The 24,950-nt window shown below is 37.8% G+C and overlaps 1 non-coding gene across 1 annotated transcript; it reads right to left on the bottom strand.

Moving 5' to 3' along the window:
- Window positions 1-10,499: 10,499 nt before the first annotated feature.
- On the bottom strand, window positions 10,500-10,662 carry LOC143213824 (U1 spliceosomal RNA). Its single transcript, XR_013010043.1, has one exon. It is a non-coding gene; the product is annotated as a U1 spliceosomal RNA (small nuclear RNA).
- Window positions 10,663-24,950: the final 14,288 nt, after the last annotated feature.

The following is a 24,950-nucleotide window of genomic DNA, read 5'->3' as shown; positions in this document are numbered from 1 at the left end:
ATAATTTATTTCAAACATAAATATTACCTTAGAAGTTTATATTTCTTATTATTGCGTAAAATATTTACGCAAGGTCTTAATAATTGTTAATTTATACGTTGTTTTCATGGAAAATAAGTACGTTCTAATTATTTGTTGAAAGAATGTTTTTAAAGCTGAAAAAATCTTCAAAACTTTCTTCCTAATATTAGAAAATTTCCAAGTGTTTGTAGAGAGAGAGAGAGAGTTTGTAGAAATATTTTAATATTATAAATTGTGGGAGTTATAAATTGAATTATAAATTGAAGAAAAGCAATAGAACAGCAGTAAAAAAGTTGTAAAATTCAATTTTCCGTATTTTTTATTTGCAATTTCGACCAGTTGCAATCTTTTCAAAATTTTCTTTCTAATATTAGAAAATTTCTAAGTTTGTTGTAGTTTGTAGGAATATTTTAATAGTATAAAGTGGAAGTATGATTGAAAAAAAGCAATAGAACAGCAGCAAAAAGTTGTAAAATACAATTTTCAGTATTTTTTATCTGCAATTTCGACCAGTTGCAATCTTTTCAAAATTTTCTTTCTAATATTAGAAATTTTGTAAGTTTGTTGTATATATAGTTTGTAGAAATATTTTAATATTATAAAGTGGACGTATGATTGTAGAAAAGCAACAGAACAGCAGCAATAAGTTGTAAATACAATTTTTAGTATTTTGTCTGCAATTTCGGCCAGTTGCAATCTTTTCAAAATTGTTTCACATGTAGTAAGCCTATTGTTTTAATCTATGTAAATAAAAATATAAATGTTCGTTTGTTCAAAATCTTAAATCTCCGAAAGTTCTTAACACCGATTGCTTTGAAATGTTGACACAACGTTGCATTCGAATACACGCGTGTTTTTACCACGTTTTTATTATATACCCACTAGGGGGCTCCGCCTCCAGCTCGCTCCGCTCGCCAACCCCCGCAGCGCCACGCGATTTCGCCGCTCATGCATATGGGATGATGGAATTATGAATTCTGGAATGAAATTATGAAAAGAAAAATAAAAAGGAATAAGAGTAATGAAATAAAAACAATCAGGATGAATGTAAACTTTTTTTTGTATTGTCAATTCAAATTACACCCAAATTGGTTCACTCTAATTCAAAGCTTCATCAAAAACAATGTTTTTTATTTTCTTATCCACCAGATTACATTCGATTCTGATACCCCCCTCGACCGACATCTGGAAAAAGCAACGTACAGCTGTCCATGTGTAAATATCGTCTCAGTCGATGTAACGATCAGTCCAACTTTATCGAACGTTTGCCCCTGTGATTTGTTGATCGTCATAGAAAATTGTGCCAACCTAACAGGAAACTGAGTTCTTTTCAATACAAACGGCATTTCCAGATCACCTCTGGTATCCACTGTGATTTTTGGAATGGGCACTATAGCACCTTTTCTATCTCCAGTTAAAATCTCACACATCAAAATATTCCGATTGATTTTTTGAACAACCAACCAACCTTTCTTCGATTTCTTCGTTTGTCTTTTCTAATTTTGGTCGTCCCATTGTTGGTATATAGGATACACGATATAATTTCAATTGTGTTTTGTGGTTTAATCCAGACCTAGACAACTGATGCTCTCAGAGGCGATGACGTAGTTTCAGCTACCCCCACCCGACCGGCCAGCGCGAGGCCTGTTCTGACCTGCTCCAGCCGATTCTACGTCATCGACTCCCTCGACCCCATCGACGCTCTCTCTCTTTGAAAAATACACACTGTCACGGCGCTCAATTTTCAGTTCCCCTTCGGACGGCAACCCGCTTCTCAATTTTCGGTTCCCCTTCAGAAGGCAACCCGCTCGGCGTTTTAGGGCCTCAGAAACCACAAAACTATTTTCTATAATAGAAAGATTATACAGGGTGTCCCAAAATTCGTGAAAATCCCGAAAGGGGGTGGTTCCTGAGACCATTCTAAGAGACATTTTCCTTTGCACCAATGTCAACTGCGGCTTTGTTTAGGAGTTATTAACGAAAAACACGGACCAATCAGAGCGCGTCCTGGCCCGCCGCGCCGCGCCGGCAAGCGAGTGTCGGTGGTACGCCGTGACATCGCAACGAACAAGAGTTTCTCGATAATGTGAATCTTCTCCGATTTCGATGAGCTTTGGATACGTTGTCCAGACCATGATTCTGAACAACATTTCTCTTTAGACTTTTTGGCGATCGGCTTTAGTTTACGAGATAATCGTAAAAAAAGAGAAGAAGCAGAAACTGATTGAATTAAAAACTCACGTATTCAGCCGTAAATCCATTTGCTGCTTCGAAATGTGTGTTACTGGGTCACTCGGTGACGAACTGCACAGATGTCTTCAGGTACACGGCAGTACCGAAAGCCAAGGGACGTACGGCCAGGTCGACGAACTGCACAGCCGGTGGTAGAAGGCCTAAGGGATGCGCGGTCAAGTCGACGATCCAGAATTTAACTTTCACTTTCGAATCGATAAATAATTCGTATGTTTATTGTCAACACATAGTTATGCACTAATAATAATTGCCAAATCCCTTGTACTGCTGCACAAATCACAACAATTAGGTAATGCAATCACTAGACTGCGGATTTCATGCATTTGTAGCAAACATGAGTAGGTGCATTTTAATACAGTAGAGAGATTAAAATAATTTCAAAACACCATAGTATTATTTTCAACTTCTTAAAATGATCACAGTGAGAATCAAATATCTGTCTGGCTCCTGTCCCTTGTAATAGCGGCAGCCAACATTCAATTTGCATAAAGATTCGCAGTCTAGTGATTAGTTTAAATATCAATATCAAAAACACAGCTAATAGCAACCGTTAGTTTTGAATTGACAAGTCTTTGGGATGTTCTCTCTACCGCGGCTCGAACGACACTGATTTTCCGCAAGATTTTTCTAAAGAATTTAGGAAGGGCATTTAGAGTGTCGAAATTCGAAATGCACGCTGTAGCACGAGAACGACGGGACGGTTGGACGAAAAACAGGATACGAGAAGGACCGCTTTAAGACTTATGGCAATCACATGTTTAGTTTTTCCTGCAGGTTGGTAAGCAGGGTCGATGGGTAACTGTTCGAAAGCAGAAGGATCCGAAGCTACGGATCCATTTGTAACTAGTTAACGTAACTAATTCAAAGTTCCTTTCGGATCCTTCAAGTTCCTTTTGACCAGCTCGAGGCTTGAATGAACACGTTCCGAGGCCCGAGTCGGGCCCCGAGACCTGAGCCCAGAAGACGGCCGGGGGATCGCCCGGCCGTGTTTATTGCACCACTCGGCCTATGCGCCCGAGGCACCGATGATGGGCAGAAATATTGAATTAATTACTTTTTCCAAGATATCTTTTCAACTAAAAGCAGCAAGCAGTGACCGAATTCTATCGAATTTAGACTTTTCTTAATCGGAAGAACGCCACGAATTGGCTCGTGTGACTTTCGTGAGGGCAGCACGGAAAATAAATAAGTTCAGCATTCGCTCCTTTGCGGTAGCAGGCCGAGCTGCCTGCCTGGCCGGGGGATCGCCCGGCCGTGTTTATAGCACCACTCGGCCTATGCGGCCGAGGCACCGATGATGGGCAGAAAAATTGAATTAGTTACTTTTTCCAAGATATCTTTTCAACTAAAAGCAGCAAGCAGTGACAGAATTCTATCGAATTTAGACTTTTCTTAATCGGAAGAACGCCACGAATTGGCTCGTGTGACTTTCGTGAGGGCAGCACGGAAAATAAATAAGTTCAGGTTTCACTTGTCAGGGGTTTCATGCCGAGCTACCGCAAAGGAGCGAATGCTGAACTTATTTATTTTCCGTACTGCCCTCACGAAAGTCACACGCGCCGATTCGTGGCGTTCTGCCGATTAAGAAAAGTCTAAATTCGATAAAATTCGGTCACTGCGTGCTGCTTTTAGTTGAAAAGATATCTTGGTAAAAGTAACTAATTCAATTTTTCTGCCCATCATCGGTGCCTCGGCCGCATAGGCCGAGTGGTGCTATAAACACGGCCGGGCGATCCCCCGGCCAGGCAGGTAGCTCGGCCTGCTACCGCAAAGGAGCGAATGCTGAACTTATTTATTTTCCGTGCTGCCCTCACGAAAGTCACATGAGCCAATTCGTGGCGTTCTTCCGATTAAGAAAAGTCTAAATTCGATAGAATTCGGTCACTGCTTGCTGCTTTTAGTTGAAAAGATATCTTGGAAAAAGTAACTAATTCAATATTTCTGCCCATCATCGGTGCCTCGGGCGCATAGGCCGAGTGGTGCAATAAACACGGCCGGGCGATCCCCCGGCCGTGTTTATTGTACTGCTATTATGTTCTGGGCTCAGGTCTCGGGGCCCGACCCTCGTTGTTCATTCAAGCCTCGAGCTGGTCAAAAGGAACTTGAAGGATCCGAAAGGAACTTTGAATTAGTCACATTAACTAGTTACAAATGGATCCGTAGCTTCGGATCCTTCTGCTTCGGATACAAAAATAACTAATTAAACTTCGGATCAAGTTCCTTTTGGATCCGAACCTTAAAATTAATTAATTAAAATTTTGTATCTTTTATTCGTGATCCGAAATTTGTAACTAATTACATATTTTGCCCAACTCTGTTGTGAAGTTATTATTTGAAATTCAATTCTGAATAAAATTCAATTTAATTTTTGGTTATGTTTCCTCATTTTTGTAGATGATGCATTGAAGAGCAATTTTTCTTAACTGACCCCGGTTTCCATCACTTGGAATATACAGTGTGATCTCAAACGAAAGGAAGATACTTTGAAGTCTTATAGGAAATTTCACGCTGATCACGAATATACCATGTATTAAGGGTCACTGAATGGAGTTTAACCGTTTTTTCACGCGAAAACACTCAAAAAACTTCGAAAAAACGGTATTTTACGGAAAAAACTGTTAAATTCTATTCAGGGACCCCTAGTATATGGTATATTCGTGATCAGCGTCAAATTTCCTATAAGAATACGTCAAGAACAAACTTTTGTCCACACCGACCATAAGAACGCCGCACTATGCGTCGTCCTGACCTCGACGCACGCGGTGACGGAGTTTAGCGTGGAACTAGACACTATTTCTTTAGCGAGGATCCGTGCGTAGTCGTTCATTTCAGGCCAACCTCGTTCGTCCTACGATGGGACGTAGCCACGTGCTCACCTCGTATCTTCGTGGCTTATTCCGACGAAAGCAGTCATTTAGAGAACGCGTAGTCCATCGGAATCCGGGCGTAAATCGCGCGTGTAGTCCATACGACGACGCAAACATCGCGTTACTGCCGGGCAGTGATGCCATATGAGGGGAGTCACGCTGAAATGATGTACCCCCTCTCTGATGACGTGGACTGAGTGGGGTGAATGGGAGACACGTTGCACATGCGCGATGGGGATTTTGAGTGGAGCGAATGGGAGCCACGTTGCGCGTGCGCGATGGGGACACGACGATGAAACGATGAAATGACATACACAATTGACATATCGCAAGTTTTAGGTTATTGCCGCGTATCGTACCTATCATGTACTTATACTTAATGAAATGAATCGTACCACATAGAGATTATAAACATTGTTTATTATAAATAAAATGAATTTCAGTATATATTCTCATATGACACATGATTTTTCGAAACCCTACTTACAATTTTTGAAGTACATTTTAACACATTTTAATCAATACAATCGCTTATTTCAATCGCACGATATTTTAGTACATCAACTTGCTGAAGATTGTAAAAAATTTATAGGATTCATAGGGACCCATTTCATTAAAACAGAATCTTTGGAGAAAGACAAATTTGGAACATTAAATGTGAACGATACAAACACATTATTACCATTACAAAGTATTTTTATTGGGCCAGAAGCGACCAAGTCAATACAAGAGTTAAGAGAAAGTAAGCCAGAGATAAATAATGAAATCGTAGAATTTTACAAAGTTATACAGAAGTTTTTTCAAACTGCGTATGTTGAGTCGATAAAAAGACTTCCATGTAATAATCAGTTTGTAGAGGCTTTAAATTTTTTAACTCCAGAGGTAGCTTTAGATTGTAGTAAACACATAGGTCAAATAGAAATTGTTGTAAAACAATTTCCGTCCAAAGTCATAGCAGCAAAAGTGATTCGCCAATGGGTTTATTAGCCACACACCCTTCCGGAGATGAAAGAGAATAGCTGAAAATATTAAATGTCCTTGAATTTTGGTGCGCCGTTAGCGAATTAAAAGATACATTAGGTAATTTATTGTACGATGAAGTAGCGAAACTCGCATTTATATGCCTGTCACTGCCGCATTCAAATGCAGATGTGGAAAGACTTAATTAGTTTCATCTTCCCAATACCAAACTTTTTAATATATGCATTGAAAAAGGTAGTTTCAAAACTTGCTATGTCCATTCCTTAAAAGTGTTAAAATATATTATGATTTAATTTTATAACATTTATGATTCTACTGTGATGTAACTCAATACTACAGATTTCAACATTTTGTTCAATATACCTTGTAATAAGCCATTCATACTTCAGTGCACGACTGAAATTCATTTTATTTATAATAAACAATGTTTATAATCTCTATGTGGAACGATTCATTTCATTAAGTATAAGTACATGATAGGTACGATACGCGGCAATAACCTAAAACTTGCGATATGTCAATTATGTTTGTCATTTCATCGTTTCATCGTCGTGTCCCCATCGCGCACGCGCAACGTGGCTCCCATTCGCCCCACTCCGCGCGACCGGTCTACGGCTAGAATGCTGGAATGGAATAGTGGAAGGGGTATGTAGGGGAGTACGGGAGCTCGAAACGGCGCTCAATATGGCAACACTACTGCCGGGTTCGACGCGGCGAATACAAAGTCCTTGAGGGACTCGAGCGCGTGCGGCAAACATCGGTCGCGAGAATATTTGTTACGCGCAGGCTAACCTCGAAAACGCTGCCGGCTTCCACCGGCAGCGCGATTCTGTCATCCGTCGTGAAATAAACGATTGTTAGCCGAAGTGTCGGTAGTGATTCTTTCGTGAGAAACCTTCCCGCCGCGGGAAACGCCTCGTGTTCGTCCCGCGTCGTACCCTGCGCCCGTTCGCGGAGCATCCAGGTTCGATCTCGGTTGTCGCAGGCTCGTATTAGCGTTGCTCGAATCGCACGTGATAGCGAATTTCTTAGCGTAGCACCTTTCGTGCCTGGCGCCCGAAGATTAGCGAAAATCACGAGAACCGACGAGCCTGCGAACAACTTTTGTCCCGGGTGGACCGCGTTTCGTGCGGCCGAACGCGGCCCGGCCTCCTGGCTTGTGAATACCCGGTGTCGCTAGCGTGTTCGCCCTTCTGGCGATGACGAAACGCTGGACGACGTGACAGTACGTACACAATAGTATACATGCACGAAATAGAAAATATGTACATATCTTGTGAAACTTCACATATGTACTGTGGAGTTTGAAATAAGTGAATTAAGTTACAGATTCGAATTATGTAATGCAATTACAATGTAAGTAATTCAAATACTGTGTCTATAAAATACATTGTAATTAAATTAAAATTAAAAATTAAAGGATAATAAAGTAATAGGTAAGAAGAGATTGAAAAATCCATGTGAAGGTTTCGAAGAGAAGGAATTTATTATTTATAAATTTATAATATCTGAAATCTGAACAGAAATAACTTCTGAGTAAGTGTGGATTTATAGTGGAGCAGCGAGGTGTGCTGTGCGGTGAAAAAAAAGAAAAACAATGAAAATATACATATGTACTTTTTCATTAGTATGTGTCGAAATGTTGTCACGAATGTTGGTTTCTTTTCACCGCGCCGCGCCGCTATCATCGATGCTCACAGCTCCACTATAAATCCACCCTTACACATTTTTTAAATTTCAATCATAAACATGAAATAGCGTTACGTATTATGAACGAGGACGAGGAATAGAAACTACGCCGCACAGACAGCAAACAAGTATATGAAAGAAAAACATAGAAATACATATATCGCACTTCTTCAAAGTTCTGGGCTATAATTTGGAGAGCTGTATTTTAACTGTATTGTATTTCAATTATATCGTATTTCAATTACACGTCTGATTAAAATACTTAGTAATTGAATTAATTGAAAGGTTTGAATTATGTTATGCAGTTACGTCGTAATTGAAATACAATGTAATTCAGTAGCGTAATTGAATTACAATGTAATTGAATTAGCACAACTCTGACTTAAATCCTTCGCATCAAAATTTAATGCGAGGTTGTTATTGTTGTTTATTGGCACGAAGGTTATTAAATCTTGGGGGCACAATGTAGAGAGACTGCCACTCGTATCTCTTTTTCGACTACTCTGCGCCTCCCCTGGCAATAGTCCGCGCCTCCCAGGTTGGGAACCGCTGCACAGTGGTCCCGGAGCCCGCTTTGGTAATTATTTACAAAAGCACCACCCTCTCCGATTTTGATGAAATTTATATATGTTATGCACCAACACATTCCAAACAACTTTTTCCTTTTCCAATATAGGGGGGTCGCTTTTAGTTTTCGAGATATTTGCAAAAAACTATCGCGAATACTGTATTCAATTTTTCGTATTCCTGAACGCTCCGCTGCAACGTAGACTGTTTCGGTGCGGCGTTTGTTTACATTTTGACGCTGTAAAGATAAGAGAGAAAACAGGGGGGCGGAAAGGGCCACCCTGACACCACACACACCCACCCAGTGCTTAACACGCACCCACTGTTTCTAAATTATACTCTAGATTCTTACGTATTTTCACGTGCTAATTACAAATATGATAGCGAAAATTGGTGCAAATGTTAATTTCTTAACGGAAACCTTCTTTTTAAAAACACTGGGTGCGTGTTAAGCACTGGGTGTGTGTGTGTGGTGTCGGAGAGAAAACAGGGGGGGGGGTGGAAAGGGCCAGCCTGACACCACACACACCCACCCAGTGCTTAACACGCACCCAGTGTTTTTAAAAAGAAGGTTTCCGTTAAGAAATTAACATTTGCACCAATTTTCGCTATCATATTTGTAATCAGCACGTGAAAATACGTAAGAATCTAGAGTATAATTTAGAAACAGTGGGTGCGTGTTAAGGTGGGTGTGTGTGGTGTCAGGCTGGCCCTTTCCGCCCCCCCGTTTTCTCTCTTATCTCTATAGCGTCAAAATGTAAACAAACGCCGCACCTAAACAGGTCTACGTTGCAGCGGAGTGTCCAGGAATGCGAAAAATTGAATACAGTATTCGCGATAGTTTTTTGCAAATATCTCGAAAAGTAAAAGCAACCCCCCTATATTGGAAAAGGAAAAAGTTGTTCAAAATGTCCATATCTATATCATATATAAATTTTATCAAAATCGGAGAGGGTGGTGCTTTTGTAAATAATTACCCCCGCTTTTTGTGACCAAAACTATTGTAGCGTTATTTCAAGGTTTAATGTTATATTATTATGAAGTAAAAAATGTATGTTGATACTTAAAAAATTGAGGTAATCATCATTTTTTTTATAAAAATAAATTTTTTCTTTAAATTTTTATATTAAAGTTTGTAGAAAAGAATACTCATCAACTTTCGTTCAAAACATTTTTTTCATATCATCAGAAATATTTGAGAAATTGTGTTTATAATGCTCACAGTGCATACTACGGTTTCTGACTCGGCGAGCTGTTTTTTCCGGCTTTGTTGACTGTGGTCCCCACTCCTGTCGAATTTTTCGTGCTACAATTCGCAAGCGTGGGACCTTGAAAGGCGATTCCTAATTTTCCACCAATTTGGGAAACTGACCAACCCCGTGTCTGCTAAAGAAAGAATAATAGCTCGATGCTACAACGAAACAGACAGTATCTACACTGATAAATAATAACTGTATAAATCATATAATTCTCTCTATAAACTATAATATAAACTGTAAACCACACGTGTGTAAGTCTAAAATCCGTGACGCGTTCAGAACGTAGCATTAGAGCGCGTACTTACTTCGAACGTCTGCTTGTTAAAATAGACGTAGAATTATAAACGGCAGGAACCGGCAGCTAAAATTTACATGTGTATATTGTATATGTTGAAGGTCTAAGCTCTCAGAAAAATCAAGTCTGAATGCTAACTTTTTTAAACGTTTTTTTTAAACTCTACCTAAAGTTTTACATTGCACTTAAATGTATATCCTTTGTATATTGATTGAAACATGCTTATATTGCCATTAAATAACTGAAATATACCTGCTCACAGAGTGCTCACACATACGAAAATATAGTACAAATTTTCATTTCAGCATCGTGTAAGGAATAATTAAACTATTTAGTTGTTCCTCCAGTTTCATAATTTTGAACTTCAAACGCTATATCTGCTCGGAAAGTTATCCAAAAGACCTACTATTTTAAATTTCGAGGTTTCAAAGTGTTCTTGTTTGAAAGAAAAAAAATTTTGTTGAAATTTGAAAGTCGAAAAATGGAATTTTGGCCACAAAAAGCGGGCTCCGGGACCACTGTGCGCTGGGTTAGGAAATAGTAAAATTTTGTTTATTCGTTTCTTATCCGGGATAGCGCGAACGCAGTCCCGACTAACAAAAATTATACGTTCGAGATATCCACATTAGGGATATTCGCAAGGGTCAGCTTCAACCGAAGTGCAATGGAAGAGCCTCACCCTGGAGGAACCGCCTTCGTGATCACGGTAACCTCTACGCCAGGTAAGTATGCTTAGGTCTCTACCCAACGCAACTTTAAGTCTATACTGCGCACTTTTGAAAGCGAGAAGCTTCTTCATCGGCGACGCGCCCTTGCGACAACTTCAAGAATCACTACGCAAGTTGCAATATTTATAATTATGTACATAGCCACCCCATTGCGTTTGCCTCAAAAGATCAAAGTAAAATGTTTTCTATTAACCACTTGCCGTATTTTAACGAGTCACGCTCGTCATGAACATTTTAAATAAAATCTATAATAACAACTAACAAATATGATGTTACGCGTTTTATTTTAATGAAATAAAATTTGATTCGCTTGTAATCAATAAATAAAGATAGCCATACAAGAAATATAAATTTTTTCTTTTCTCTTCTACGACATTTTTCGGGATAAAGACGTTTTAATCGCTGTAACTGTAAAGAAAATGATACGGCAAGGGGTTAAATGTACCATATAATAGGTATATCATATCAGACTATTTAATCTAAAGTCCATTAATATTAATATAGTCAAATAAATATTGCTGACCTGTAGAAATCTGTAACCCAACCCACTAAACAAATTTCTATAAAAATGCCATTCTGATGTACATGAATTTATAAATTGGTCTATCAAAATCTATATTTTGCATGAACATCCATCGTTTTTTTAATGGTATTATTTCATAAACTTTTTTGTTTTCGTACTTACAATTAAATATCAATTGAATATGTATTTAGTGTTGTATAATATATAAATGTTTACAATAGAAAACAATAAAGAACTACTTGGACTACTAACATAGAAGGGACATGCACAAAAACTAATGGTACTAACTATATTGTATTATCCTATAATTCTGCGTAATTGCTTTTTAAACATGTGCAAAGACTCAATGAAAAAATCAATACGATTATACAGAGTGTCAGAGTCTCCAATAATGCGATTTATTGGATTAATTAATCCATAGGTAGATCTGGCTTTAAGGGTTTGAAAACCTGTTCGAGATCTCAAAGCACGTTCAGGTGCGTAAAAATTGATTTGCATAAGGAGAGAGGGACAATCTATATGGTCATTAATTAAATTAAAAATAAAGCTCTGGTCGGATACTCTTCTGCGAGCAGACAATGTTTCAAGATTGACTATGTTTAATATTGTGGAGCAATCGTGATCAAAGATTGACATAGGACATAGGATTATTAATCTTATAAGAACGAAACCTAAGAAATTTATGCTGCACTCTCTTTAGCATGATTTCGTAATTTAAGCTAATCGGAGACCATATACAGTCGGTCACGAAAATATTCGGACACCACTACATATACATATGTATCTACAATTTTAGTTCAATCGCACGTCGGAAAGATGTGGCACATCGAATGCGAGGTTTCGAAATACATAGAAATAACTGAACGCTATACATACATATAAATGTGAAGAGTATACTAAAAATTCAAGTTAAATATTTTATACCATCATCATTCCTTATATGCATTCAACACACAAGTTTACTTTCTACGAATTAAGATTATTTCGCATTAATTAGCCTGTCTAATTTCAGTCCGCCACCTTCCCACTGACAAGTCCGTTTCCGCGAAGCGTAATACCTACCGGTGAGAACGACGTGTTTCAAGTTTCAATTGGAGTTGTAACTCTAATTTGTCCACCCCAAATCAGATGGATGGCGAAGGGCTATACAAAGTGTTCTCTCTAACACGACGTACGATTTTTCACCTAGTTGCAGCCATCTGACAAAAAAAACTTTACAACAAGACTTGCAGGGTATGTAGTGCACAATAGATATTAGTAAAAAAATTTCGCAAACAGTTTGTTGTCATGGCGACAACATATGTGAGCAACAGTTGGTTCAAATTTTTTTTAATCATGACAAAAGTAATTATTTTCCAATAAACTTTACTTTTGTCATGATTAAAAAAATTTTGAACCAACTGTTGCTCACATACAATTAACTGTATGTAATTGATTCCAATAATAGTGGAATGTTAAGGACAATCTACCATCAAGGTATATTCGTAAGAGTGGATTTAAAGAACATATTATGGCCTTTCAAATTTACCGCCTTATATCGATTGATATTGATCTAGATCGGTTTCAAAAACGTTCGTACATCAGTGTCTTGACAACAAGCATGTCCGACGCACGCAACATACGTGTCACACATTTAACATAAATTTATTTTCCCCAAAGCAAGTGAGTGTGTCTTTATGAACAATATTTCTTACTTTCAATCATTCAATATTTCTGTTTTCTCAAAGTTATTATAACATATTTACTTTACAGATGCGATTCAAATAAATCTTGAAAAAGATCCAAACTAGGATCGAAACGTTGATTTTGTTTGACAATTAGCAAAATTGCTTTAACCGTTGCGCCGGAAACATTTAAAAATTTATTAGGAACGCATATTCTTTTTTACCATATTTAGGGGATGTCGAGACGAATTCAAAACACACATTACATGATATTTTCATTACTCCATTTACAGTAGTGGATATGTGAAATATGTATTTAGCTTTTCGTTGTATTCCACTTTAAGACAGTGTAAACATTATTTGATAGCGAAGAGGTTATTAAAGTTAAATATTTCACATTTAAAAACAATTAGTTATTCAAATGTACGTATGTGAATTAGCATTTTTTCTCATAACATTCAAACAGTTTAAACTTAAATCCGCAAATACCAAAGCAAATCATATCTCAAATAATTAGTCGCATATAAAGTGGTTTCCAAAATGAAATTAATTTCTTTATATGTGAAATAGAACGTTCTCAGTTACATCATTTTCTCTCCTGTCAATAAATTGCAAATGAATATCCGGACGCACGTCTTCACAAATGGAAATTCCCTTCATGGAAAATAAAACAATTTTCAAATCGTTTAAAAGATTTGGCGATGTTGACACATTCACGTATTAATGTGTGGCCTAGCAAATGGAACATGTTAAAGAACGTTTCAGGGTCAAGATGTTTCTGCCCATTCAAATAAATTTTTAGGAGTGAGAATTTGATTATCTAATTGTCTTTGTATGCTAGTGCGCATTGCAAGTAATGAAATAGTTTTTCTTATATTTTTTCCATAATCCTTAAGTCCACCCCACACAATGATCCTATCCATACTTCTTACCATAAACCCTCCTTATCCCTCCCCGATGGAAGAAAACCACCACCTTCTCGTGATTTCCATTGAGCAACGACACCTTTTTTGTAGAACATATGTGATCCCAATAAAAACTAATATCTATAAATGAAGTCATGATTAAAAAGGTGTTGTTGGTCAAGAGTGGTTACTAATATTGTTTTCCAGGTATAAATAGAGTTATTATCAGTTAGTATTTTCTCGAGACCAGCGGTACAGTCAACGGACCATAATAGCGGTGCGCTCGACTCGCCTCTTCCTGAAACGGAGGTACACGGCGTACTTTACCACAGCATTGTGACGCCAATTTTAACGATGCCATCATTTTCAAGGGCTCATTTTAAAGGGGAAACTTCAAGAAATATAACCATACTTTTTTCAAAATTTAAATCACTGAGCCCCATTATCAAAAAAAAGAATTTGTTATTGGGGGGGTTGAAAAAATTATTTTGTAATAGCCCAATCCTTTCCGAATGAAACAAAAAAAAATGTAGCTCAATAGGACAAATAGTTCCCGAGATAAAAATTCGTAAGTGAGGCACGTTTTCGCCGAAATGCGCAAAAATTGAAAACTTTAATGGCCTGCCATTTCTAAAAAAATTCGAAACTGGCAAAATGATGAACCCCCCTAATTTCACACACATGGACTACAATATATTTCATTTAGAACGAAATCGACGATGGTGCCTGCAAAAAGTGATCGATTTGGCATGGAATGACCCTTCAGTCATATTTAATAATTTGGAAGGGTGTAGAATTCAAGATCAAGACATCTTATATAGATTGGAGATTTGCAATTTGCAAGCGACTATGTATTTCCATTTTCTATTACGCAGAAATTAGTATTTTGTCGAATTTGTTCAATTTTCGTTCGAGAAGAAATACCAAAAATTAATAAACCTAAATGTAAATTTATGCCCAATGTTCGGCTTTACATGCAAATACAAAACTTTTTCTGTTATAAAAGTTATGAAATCTAAATATCGATCAGCATTAGCGGATTACTCGTTATCGTGTTTGCTAAATATGTTGTTTCCTTTACTTACTCGAATTTCTAGAGGAAGATGCCCAGAGTGGAATTCAAAGTAAAATATCTTGGGATTTCCAAAAAAATTGGAGATTATGTAGCACATTCTGTATGAACAGTATGAACTGTCAGGTTTAATCGAATTAAATGAAGAATACACGAAATACAAAATGCAATAACCAAATGTAATTATACAACGTAACAGGACCATACGTCAAAACGATCTGAACAACGACAAAAACAAACCGTAGAATATGAAGAACGGAACATAATACGAGTATTTATGGCCTACGCTGTGTTAACATAATTTATATCTAAACACGTGTTACGTATGCAGACGCTACCGTTTGTGACTCTTGACCCTTCCGGAGATATGTGTCGAAACAAAGGGCCTATTTAAGAACAAAGGGCTCACTCAAAATCGGATCATAGAGGGCCTTCTTGCAAGCGATGTAACTTCTAAGAATTAATTTCTAATCAGAAGTAGCACGTGGCCCCCACCATCGCTAGGTCCGATTTTGGGTACTATATAAGGGCATGGATCCCTCCTATTAGTTGGGTTGATTCAAATGAACACGCGCAGTACGTATCGTTCCACGTCGAAAGTCACGTCAAGCAAGATCGGGTGCTAAAGTCTTTGTCGAGCACTCTGTGGTAGATCGCCCCTGCATTTCTCGGTGCGTGAAAACTGAGAGCGTTTAGTCCGCGAGTCCGCGACACTTTACACTGAACATTTGTATCCTCAATTATTATCAACAATATATTACTTGTATTAATCTATTCGAAGTTCATTTCCATTAGGCATATTCCTTTTCGATCTTCCAGTAGCTAGTATTCTATGACGATACACCTTTGCCGCTCGAGGTGTATCTATTTCAATCAATAAGTTACGAGACAGCGGAACCACGACCTTATCATTTATAGTGGCGACCCGGTGGTGAGATAAACATCGGCTAGTCCACTCCCTTGTTCCCTCGAGGCGACCCGGTGGTGAAATAGACATCGGCTAGTCCTCGTGTACCCCTACAGTGGCGACCCGGTGGTGAAATAGACATCGGCTAGTCCACTTTTCCATATTCCACACACGAGGCGACCCGGTGGTGAGATAGACACCGGCTAGTCCACTCCCATGTTCCCACGAGGTGACCCAGTGGTGAAATAGACATTGGCTAGTCCTACGTGTACCCTTTCTACCTAGACCCAAAATATCTCTAAATCCAAACTCCCCTCGGTTCCTGCATCGCTGCTTGAACCTTGGCTCGTAACACACGCATTGATTATACTCAACATGAACTGCTAGAAATAAAATTTACGAGGAATTAACAAGACTTCAAATTTACTTAATACAGACGATTCAAGTATTTTTGAATTTATACTCAAGCTTGAATATTACTAACATTCTTTGCAACCATTTAAAAGTTGTGGTGTAGTACGTACTATTTTTATTTTAATTTGAATATCGTGTAAACTATAATTTTTTAAAGAAAAGCAAATTAGTCTTCATAGCTCAGGAAAATCCAACAATATTGGCAATGGAACATTGAGTTTTAGTTTATGCAGAGGCTATACAATTTTATAAAAGTCCAGTAATATGCGAGCAAAAAAGTGTGATCACTAGACTGCGGATCATTATGCATTTATATAGCAAAATTGAGCAGATGAAATTCAAAATTGTTGGAAAACTTAAAAAATTGAAAATGTCAATATATGGTTTTGCCTCTATTCAAATCATTAAGGGAAGATATATCATTCAATTTAATTTCTATTTCTTGCAATCGATGTGACAATTTTTATTTTGCATAAAGATCCGCAATCTCGTGATCACTTACAAATAAATCAAGTTCAATGTGTACTCACGAATCCGAGTCAACTTCAATAATCAAGTTTCATTTCATGAGTTCCGATAACTACTTAAAAGCAATAAAAGTTTCAATGCTTATACTTGAAAAGTATTCATTGTATACAAGTAGTTATCGAACCTCGGAATGAGTACTTACAAGTTTCGAAAAGATACTGATAAGTACTTCGATGTTGAAAGTAATCGAAACTTTCACAAGTAGTACTCGAATCTTGGAAATCAAAACTGCATGGTAGGTTTTAAGCACTTTCTTTATTAAATTCGTAACTATTTAAGAATAATATTTCATTTACAATACTTGGTTTTATCATATTTCTTCTTTTATCCATGATATTTGCTGCTTTTGATAAAACTCTTTCTGAAGGTACAGAAGTGGATATTATACAAAGATCGTCATGTACAATTTTTGATAAAATGGGGTACTTGATTGAATTTTCACGCCAAAATAATAACGAGTCTTCTTTGCGTTCTAAATATTGTGATTTTAGATAATTTTCCATTTCTAACACAGCAGACGATCAGATAGGTATCGTATTATTTGCAATTGCTATTTCATTGTCAAAGGATGACCAAATTAATAATTCGCTATTGTGCCGATTTTCAGACATCTGCGTCTGTGAACTATCATATGTTGTAGATGAATTATCATTATTAATTGTATAATTAGTGGCTATATCAGTCAAGGCATCCCATGCTCGAGGGATAGATTCATCTTTAGAAAAAGCTAATGTTTTGAATCGTGGATCCAATAATGCAGTTAACATATACAAATGATTGTTCTCGACATCACCTAGATAATGTTCAATATAGGATATCAGAGAGAGAGAGAGAGAGAGAGAGAGAGAGAGAGAGAGAGAGTTTTTGTCGCAAAGTACATTCCAAACTACAATCATCGGTAGAAGCATGTAAAATTATGAGACCCCGTTTTCTCTCTCATCTCCACAGCGTGTTTACAAAAAAAACTAAACAGACGGAGCGTGCAAGAATACGGAAATTCGTAACGATATTCATAAAAATTTCGAAAGTTTCGAAACTGTTCGCAATGGCCCGAAAACTCGAAAATTAAACATTCCTTTCGACCTAGAATAATTCCATTCTATATTAATTTTTGTCTTTGTATGAATATAAAATTGATATAATACCTCATGCAATACTTAAATGTTTAGTAATTCATTAGATACAAAGATATTTAATAATGTAAATAATATTTTAAATAACGGTATAGCAATTTTTAGTGGTGACTCGGAGTCACCACACGAGTACTTGTATTTTATATTATCTCCTTATTTTCAAAGTGTTGTAAAAGTAAAATCTTCTTGGCGTTTGTAGGCATTTAGATTTCGTTTTAGGTTGCCTATTTTCTTGTATGAAGTTATAGCTTCGCTACACGAAACCTCAAAATCCAATTCCAATAAGCTATTCGCTAAAACATTTATTTCGCCGAGTAAGTCTGTTCTGTTTTTGAGACTTTCCTACGTCTGGTAAACATGTCAAACAGTTTGTGACGGTTTTCGACACATCGGTCAACAATCAGGGCGCGAGGCAAAGACCGGTTCTGTTTGTGAAGGTCTGCACAACCGGACGCACAGAACAATACCGCCATAAACCGCACCATTGAGAGAGACTCTGCCGTATCTCAATACATACAAATGAAAACGTTGGTCGGCGTTTTTAATTAAATTCGCGTGCATTTTATCCCGATGATGAGATTCTTCCACCTACATCAAAGAGGAACGCAGTACGTATTCCTCTTCCCCTCAAGAGTGAAATTACCTAAATTAGGGTAAACTGTACAATGATTGGCACTCTAAGCCAAAATCGTAGTAAAAATCTTTTTATCTTTTTTTGAAATGTTTAAACGAGCTTAACTTGCTACTATTATAAGCTAATAGAGATTGTTCAGCAAAATCAAACAGTTTTACGAGTCATAAATCTTTTATTATAAAATATACTCAGTGAATAACAATCGTAAGACAAATAGTACAGTCATTGGCATATTTGGTACAGTTATTGACACAACATGTATCAGTTATTGGCACTGAAGAATTGAATAGGAATTATTAACTTAATAAAGAAAAATAATGAAAATATAGTTTGTACTGCATGTAGGCTTAAATTCTGCGTAATGTATAATTTACGTCTGAACTAATATCATCAGTCATTAAAAAAAGAAATCATCGAAAAATCGACGATTGATTCAATCGATTGATGAAGTTAATCGTCAATCGTTGATTAAAAGAATAAATCATCTAAAAAAGCAGAAATTTAGTCGTCAAGCGTTGATTAAATTTTTGCCCAACTCTGCGCTATCTTTTCAATACGTATATTTATTCTCTCTACAACTTCACAGTTCTGTGCCAGATGTTTTAGCTCCTCAGGTGTCTCTCGCATATCATGCACATTCTCTCTTCCTCCTTTCACCAATATTTGTTCCCTTTTTCCATATTTCCACATCTTGCTCTAGCCATCAGACTCTGACTGTCTCCTTCTTTCTCCACTAGATACCTTGGTAACCTTACTTCATATACAGGGTGTCCCAAAATTCCTTCAACATCCGGAAACGAGAGGTTGCTGAGACCATTTGAAGCAACATTTCCTTTTGTAAAAATGACCGTCGCGGCTTTGTTTAAGAGTTATTAACGAAAAACACGGACCAACCGGAAATGCTTAAACAATGGTGACATAACTTAACGGGTACACCCTGTATATGTAGTATACATTACTTGCAAAATACAACCTATCAGTATACAGAATTGAAAGAAAAAGTCTTATTTAAGTAAAGTAAGCTAACGGGACTCAAACGAATGAATTTCGTACGGTAGGTAGGTGTACGAGGTGTTGTTGCAATGTAAAAATGTTTGAATTTTTCAATAAGATAATGATTAGAAGGTTGCGAAACTATTAGGAGCAAAGGAAATGCGGTCTCTAGTTAAACAATACAGGAAGCGCATGGCCCGTTTAAGCACCCGTGTGAGAGGCTGTCGGACGTTTCCGTATGTCAGGCGTTCGAGACGTGTTAGAAGTTAACAGGCCAGGTGGGTTGGCTTAGCGATAGTTGATGCAAGTGCGGGGTGGCTAGCAGGACGAAGGAAAGGAATTAAACAGACGGCGAGTCCTCGCAAATTGAGTTGAACGGGTCTGGAATTTAAACATTCAAATTAACCTGTTTAGCAAGTCAAAAAGGTTAATGTGTGCTCGTTGGTTTTGCATGCCTTCAGATTTCTAATATTCAATCGATATTGCCGCATCTTTTCTGCTCATTCTTTGTCTCTTCACGGAAATTTCAGTTTTGAATACATTCCACGAGTTTAGAACATCGCGCAGCACTTCACCTGTGTAACAAAAATAGAAAAATCTAACTCCTTCTGACAGAACTAATGAACCTCGCAGACGAATTCAAAAAAAGGTTTATATACGGCCAGACGAGACCCAATCAAGATGGAACACATAGATTGTGACATAGCAGAAACATTATAGTTGAAGTTCAATTTATCAATTTATCCTCTAAATTTGAAGTGGTCCATTTTCGTTAATTTTGATGATCTTCTGAAATAGACTGCGCTGGTGGATTTAATTCTCGACACTTCGAATATTCTTTATTTCATATTTATGCAGAAAATGTATATATTCTGCTATGCTAAATCGATACCGTAATATTTTTATTGTAATCTATGATGTTTATACTTTATATTTTCACATTCATTTAAAAAATCTATACCAGAAAATGTATATTCTGCTATGCTAAATCGATACCGTAATATTTTTATTGTAATCGATGATGTTTATACTTAATATTTTCACCAGATTTGGTTCGTAAATCTTTCAAAATTTTCATTTAAAAAATCTAAACTCTGTTGTTATTTTTGTTTTTGCGCCTGGCAACACGAAACGGCGCATGATGTGAAATAGCCTATCACAGGATGCGAGGGTTCATTGTAAAAACCAATCAGGAAGGCTTGACGGTCTTTACAAACAGTTTCATCATTGTTTTAGTCAGGCATTGTGTTCTCAGATGTGAGGACCTTAGTAAAGTTTTTCAAAGTGTGGATAACGACTAAAATGGCGTCGAATACCTCGAAACGTGTTGAAATTGTAATTTTTATTATATATTAAAAGTATGTCTGTGAATGGTCTTTTTACTGATGCTTAATATAACCGACGCCCTAAAATTAGAAAACAATGATTACAATATAAAATATACAGGGTGTTTAGCTACAGGTGGGAGAAAATTTAAGGGGTGGTTCTCGACGATAATATAAGACGAAAATGAAAAATAAAAAAAATTGCGATTTCGGCTTCGTTATTTAGTTATTAACAGTTAACGATCTGCCCAAAATGCGGCAACTTTTCAACAGAGGTGCACGTGGCGTCCGTCACACAGGCGCGCGACAGTCTCGTATCAAGTGACAAATGCATGCATACCTTGGTTCTCATTTGGGGCCCAGCGAGATGAAAATGTTTAAAAAATCGTTGGACGACATTGAACCTACCTACTCGTTAAAATCCACAAGGGCATTTCTAATATCCGCCCTATGGAATTATCGAGTAGAAGGGGTCAATGCCCTTTCACTTTTAAATTCTTCTCACACATATCCACAAATCCTTATCCTGCACTATAATTGTTCATAACACTGTGCTTAAGGCACTGGAATAAACGCTTTAGCAGTATTTACAATATCATACACACGCACTACGAGTTTACAGAGGGTACAAGTTTACTGAGGGGAATGAGGAGAATGTAAAGAACTGGTAATCCTTTAATGTTGAAACACTGCACTTTATTGAACTTGATTTACGTCGCGAGACTCGCTCACAGACGGAACGGACATCTTGAGGTCGTGTGTGATTTCTGCGAACGAAAATCTTCAACGCGTGCGAGAAGAATCGTCCGTACAAGCTAGCATCCGTATGCATACTGATTCAAGACAGCTGATGAGGTCGACGCCAGATCGATAAAACAAATGAAGATCTACAGCAAACTACCGCCCAAACATCGCGCGTTGCGATACCAATACATTGTTTATCTTGTTTTCACGAATTTCGCGATTCTTTCTCATCCTGTCTGTGACCGCCAAATATCTCACGTGCGTGCCATTGACCTCATTCTTCATTATCGAGTTATATTATAATATTATGGAGAACCACCCCTTAAATTTTCTCCCACCTGTATATTGGGGTACGAACTCGTAACTCAGATAATTCAACATTAACCATGCAGCATCCACTCCAAAAACAGTGACATGATATTTTTTAAACAAGCAGAGAAACGTGGAGCAGTTGATCTCGACTAAAGCACATTTATAATATTGGCTGAGGAAAAAGTTTCTTCGTATTCTCCCGATAGATGGTATTACCATGTCACAGTGATGCCAGAATGAGCGCCGAACGGCGCTCATGTACTCTCCTTCTACCCCTTCCACTATTCCATTCCAGCACCGTGCGCAGGCGCACACTCCACAGCCCCCATCGCGCACGTGCAACGTGTCTCCCATTCGCCCCGCTCATGCCCCGTCATCAGAGAGGGGGTACTCATTTCACCATGACTCCCCTCATCTGGCATCACTGTCATGCAGAGTCGCCAGAAAGTGACCGAACCAGCACTCGAGGGGAATCAAGTACCCCCTCTCTGATGACCAGAGTAGAGTAATAGTGGCACGTTGCGCCGCGCACGCGCAATCATCAGAGAGGGGGTACTTGATTCCCCTCGATTGCTGGCGACCTGGCGACACTGCTGCCATGTCATAACTCTGTTAAGGTAAGGTTGCTCAAGTCGTACCAGTGCTTAAGTCGTACCACTTGAATTTTGAACGAACTACGGCGACAACAGCACATTCAACGGCAACCAAATATATGTACATATGAGTCAATCAAGTTGCTTTACGTATTATTGTCTGTCATAAACCAGCCTCATTATAAATTCTGTCATCAAGTAAGTTTATTTCAATTTTCTTATAATTTTCTGCATATGTTTGGTAGTTAATCTTGCAAGTCAATTATTGATAAAATTATGTTCCTTATTAAATATAAAAGTAGAGTTTACATAATCGTTTGGTCGAAACTAAATCGTATTCATTTTATTCAATGTTAGGTTATGTTAACTTTTTAAATTTAACTTGTGCCGTGTCTTAAGTCGTACTCATATGAGAGAGACTTACAGAGAGTACAAGTTTACTGAGGGGAATGAGGAGAATATGAAGAACTGGTAATCCTTTAATGTTGAAACACTGCTCTTTATTGAACTTGATTTACGTCGCGAGACTCGTTCACAGACGGAACGGACATCTTGAGGTCGTGTGATCTCTTCTAACGGAAATCTTCGACGCGTGCGAGAAGAATCGTCCGTACAAGCTAGCATCTGTATGCACACTGATTCCAGACAGCTGATGAGGTCGATGCCAGATCGATAAAACAAATGAAGATCTACAGCAAACTACCGTCCAAACATCGCGCGTTGCTATACCAATACATTGTCTATCCTGTTTTCACGAATTTCGTTATTCTTTCTCATTCTGTCTGTGACCGCGAAATATCTCATGTGTGTGCATTGACCACATTAGCTGTCTTGAATGTGCATACGGATACTAGCTTGTACGGACGATTCTTCTCGCACGCGTCGAAGATTTCCGTTCGCAGAAATCGCATGACTCTGTAAACTCGTAGTGCGTGTGTATGATATTGTAAATAGTGCTAGAGCGTTTATTCCAGTATATTAGGTACGGTGTTCTGAACAATTATAGTGCAGGATAAGGATTTGTGGATATGTGTGAGAAGAATTTAAAAGTGAAAGGGCATTGACCCCTTCTACTCGATAATTCCATAGGGCGAATATTAGAAATGCCCTTGTGGATTTTAACGAGTAGGTAGGTTCAATGTCGTCCACCGATTTTTTAAACATTTTCACCTCGCTGGGGCCCCAAATGAGAACCAAGGTATGCATGCGTTTGTCACTTGATACGAGACTGTCGCGCGCCTGTCTGACGTACGCAACGTATACTTTTGTTAGAAGTGTTGCAGCATTTTAGGCGGATTTTTAATTGTTAATAACTAAATAACAAAGCCGAAATCGCAATTTTTTTATTCTTCATTTTCGTCTTATATTATCGTCGAGAACCACCCCTTAAATTTTCTCCCACCTGTAGGTAAACACCCTGTATGTTTGTGAAACATTTTTTTCGAAGATGAAATTTACAAAGAGTTCATGAGGTGCTTCATTATTTATTAACTGATGCCAATTTAGAGAACCAGCTAACAAAAGATGTGCAACGTCGAACATAAATATAGATTTACAAAAATTAAGTGAAAGAAAGGATAAACAAATATCTCATTCATTAAGACTCGAGAGTTAATTATATTGAATCATAGTATAACAATAAAGTTTTATTCATTTTGTATTTGCATTACATTTTTTAAAAGCATGTTTACCTAAAGTGCGGCCCGCTGTAACGTTATGCGTGGTTATACGTCACCAAAGTGGCCCGTGAAACCATTTGGGTTGGCCAGGCCTGATCTAAACGGCACATACTTGATTTAATAAACTTCATTTTAAAATATGGAAAAAGCTTGATTCATTTCTGCATTAAAATACGAAGAAACTTTTTCCCCAACCCATTATTAACTTGTGTTCGTTCGCTTTTCTTCGGAACCTAACAAGTGTAGGTACAGTGTACATTGTACATTGTACATGCTAGTATGTTTATAGATACGATATTAATTATTATCGTGTTTGTTGTTGAACTTCAGAAAAAAGTGACTTTTGCAATTCTACGTGATTCGTGAAATCCTAAAGAGCTGTGAGGAGTTTAAAATGTTGGATTTATCGCATAATACAAAATTTCTAAGTATTTTACTGTTTTTATTTAGAATTTCAAAGCCTGTACGTTCGGTAAGATCTTGATTCAACAGATTGCGATTATTCATGGTTTCGATCATCCAGTGCAAACATGGATAGCAAGTAATGAAACGAACACGAGCACTTGCGACAGCTTGCGAGTACAGCTATGAGCTCCTGTTACGGGCACGGATTCGGTTGAAGTTGAAAGCGGGGAAGCAACGTCCCACTCCTTAGTTTCTTGAGATCACACAGCTGACAATGAGTTATACTCATTGTCAGACATCGTATCCCCACCATTCATTCACACTATGCTGTCCCTACAACGCCTTTCTCACCAACCAGCTTGCAAACAAGACTGACATACTGCCTGCTCGTACGAGCAAGTTCGTGCCTATACCTGATCTAACAGTCTCGATTGCTGAGAGATTCAGATTGTGCCTTCG

Source organism: Lasioglossum baleicum, chromosome 11 (genome assembly GCF_051020765.1).
Source record: "Lasioglossum baleicum chromosome 11, iyLasBale1, whole genome shotgun sequence".
In the NCBI taxonomy this organism is placed as follows: Eukaryota; Metazoa; Arthropoda; class Insecta; order Hymenoptera; family Halictidae; genus Lasioglossum; species Lasioglossum baleicum.
The sequence above is the reverse complement of the archived record's forward strand: the minus strand, read 5'-3'. Positions and strand labels throughout refer to the sequence as shown.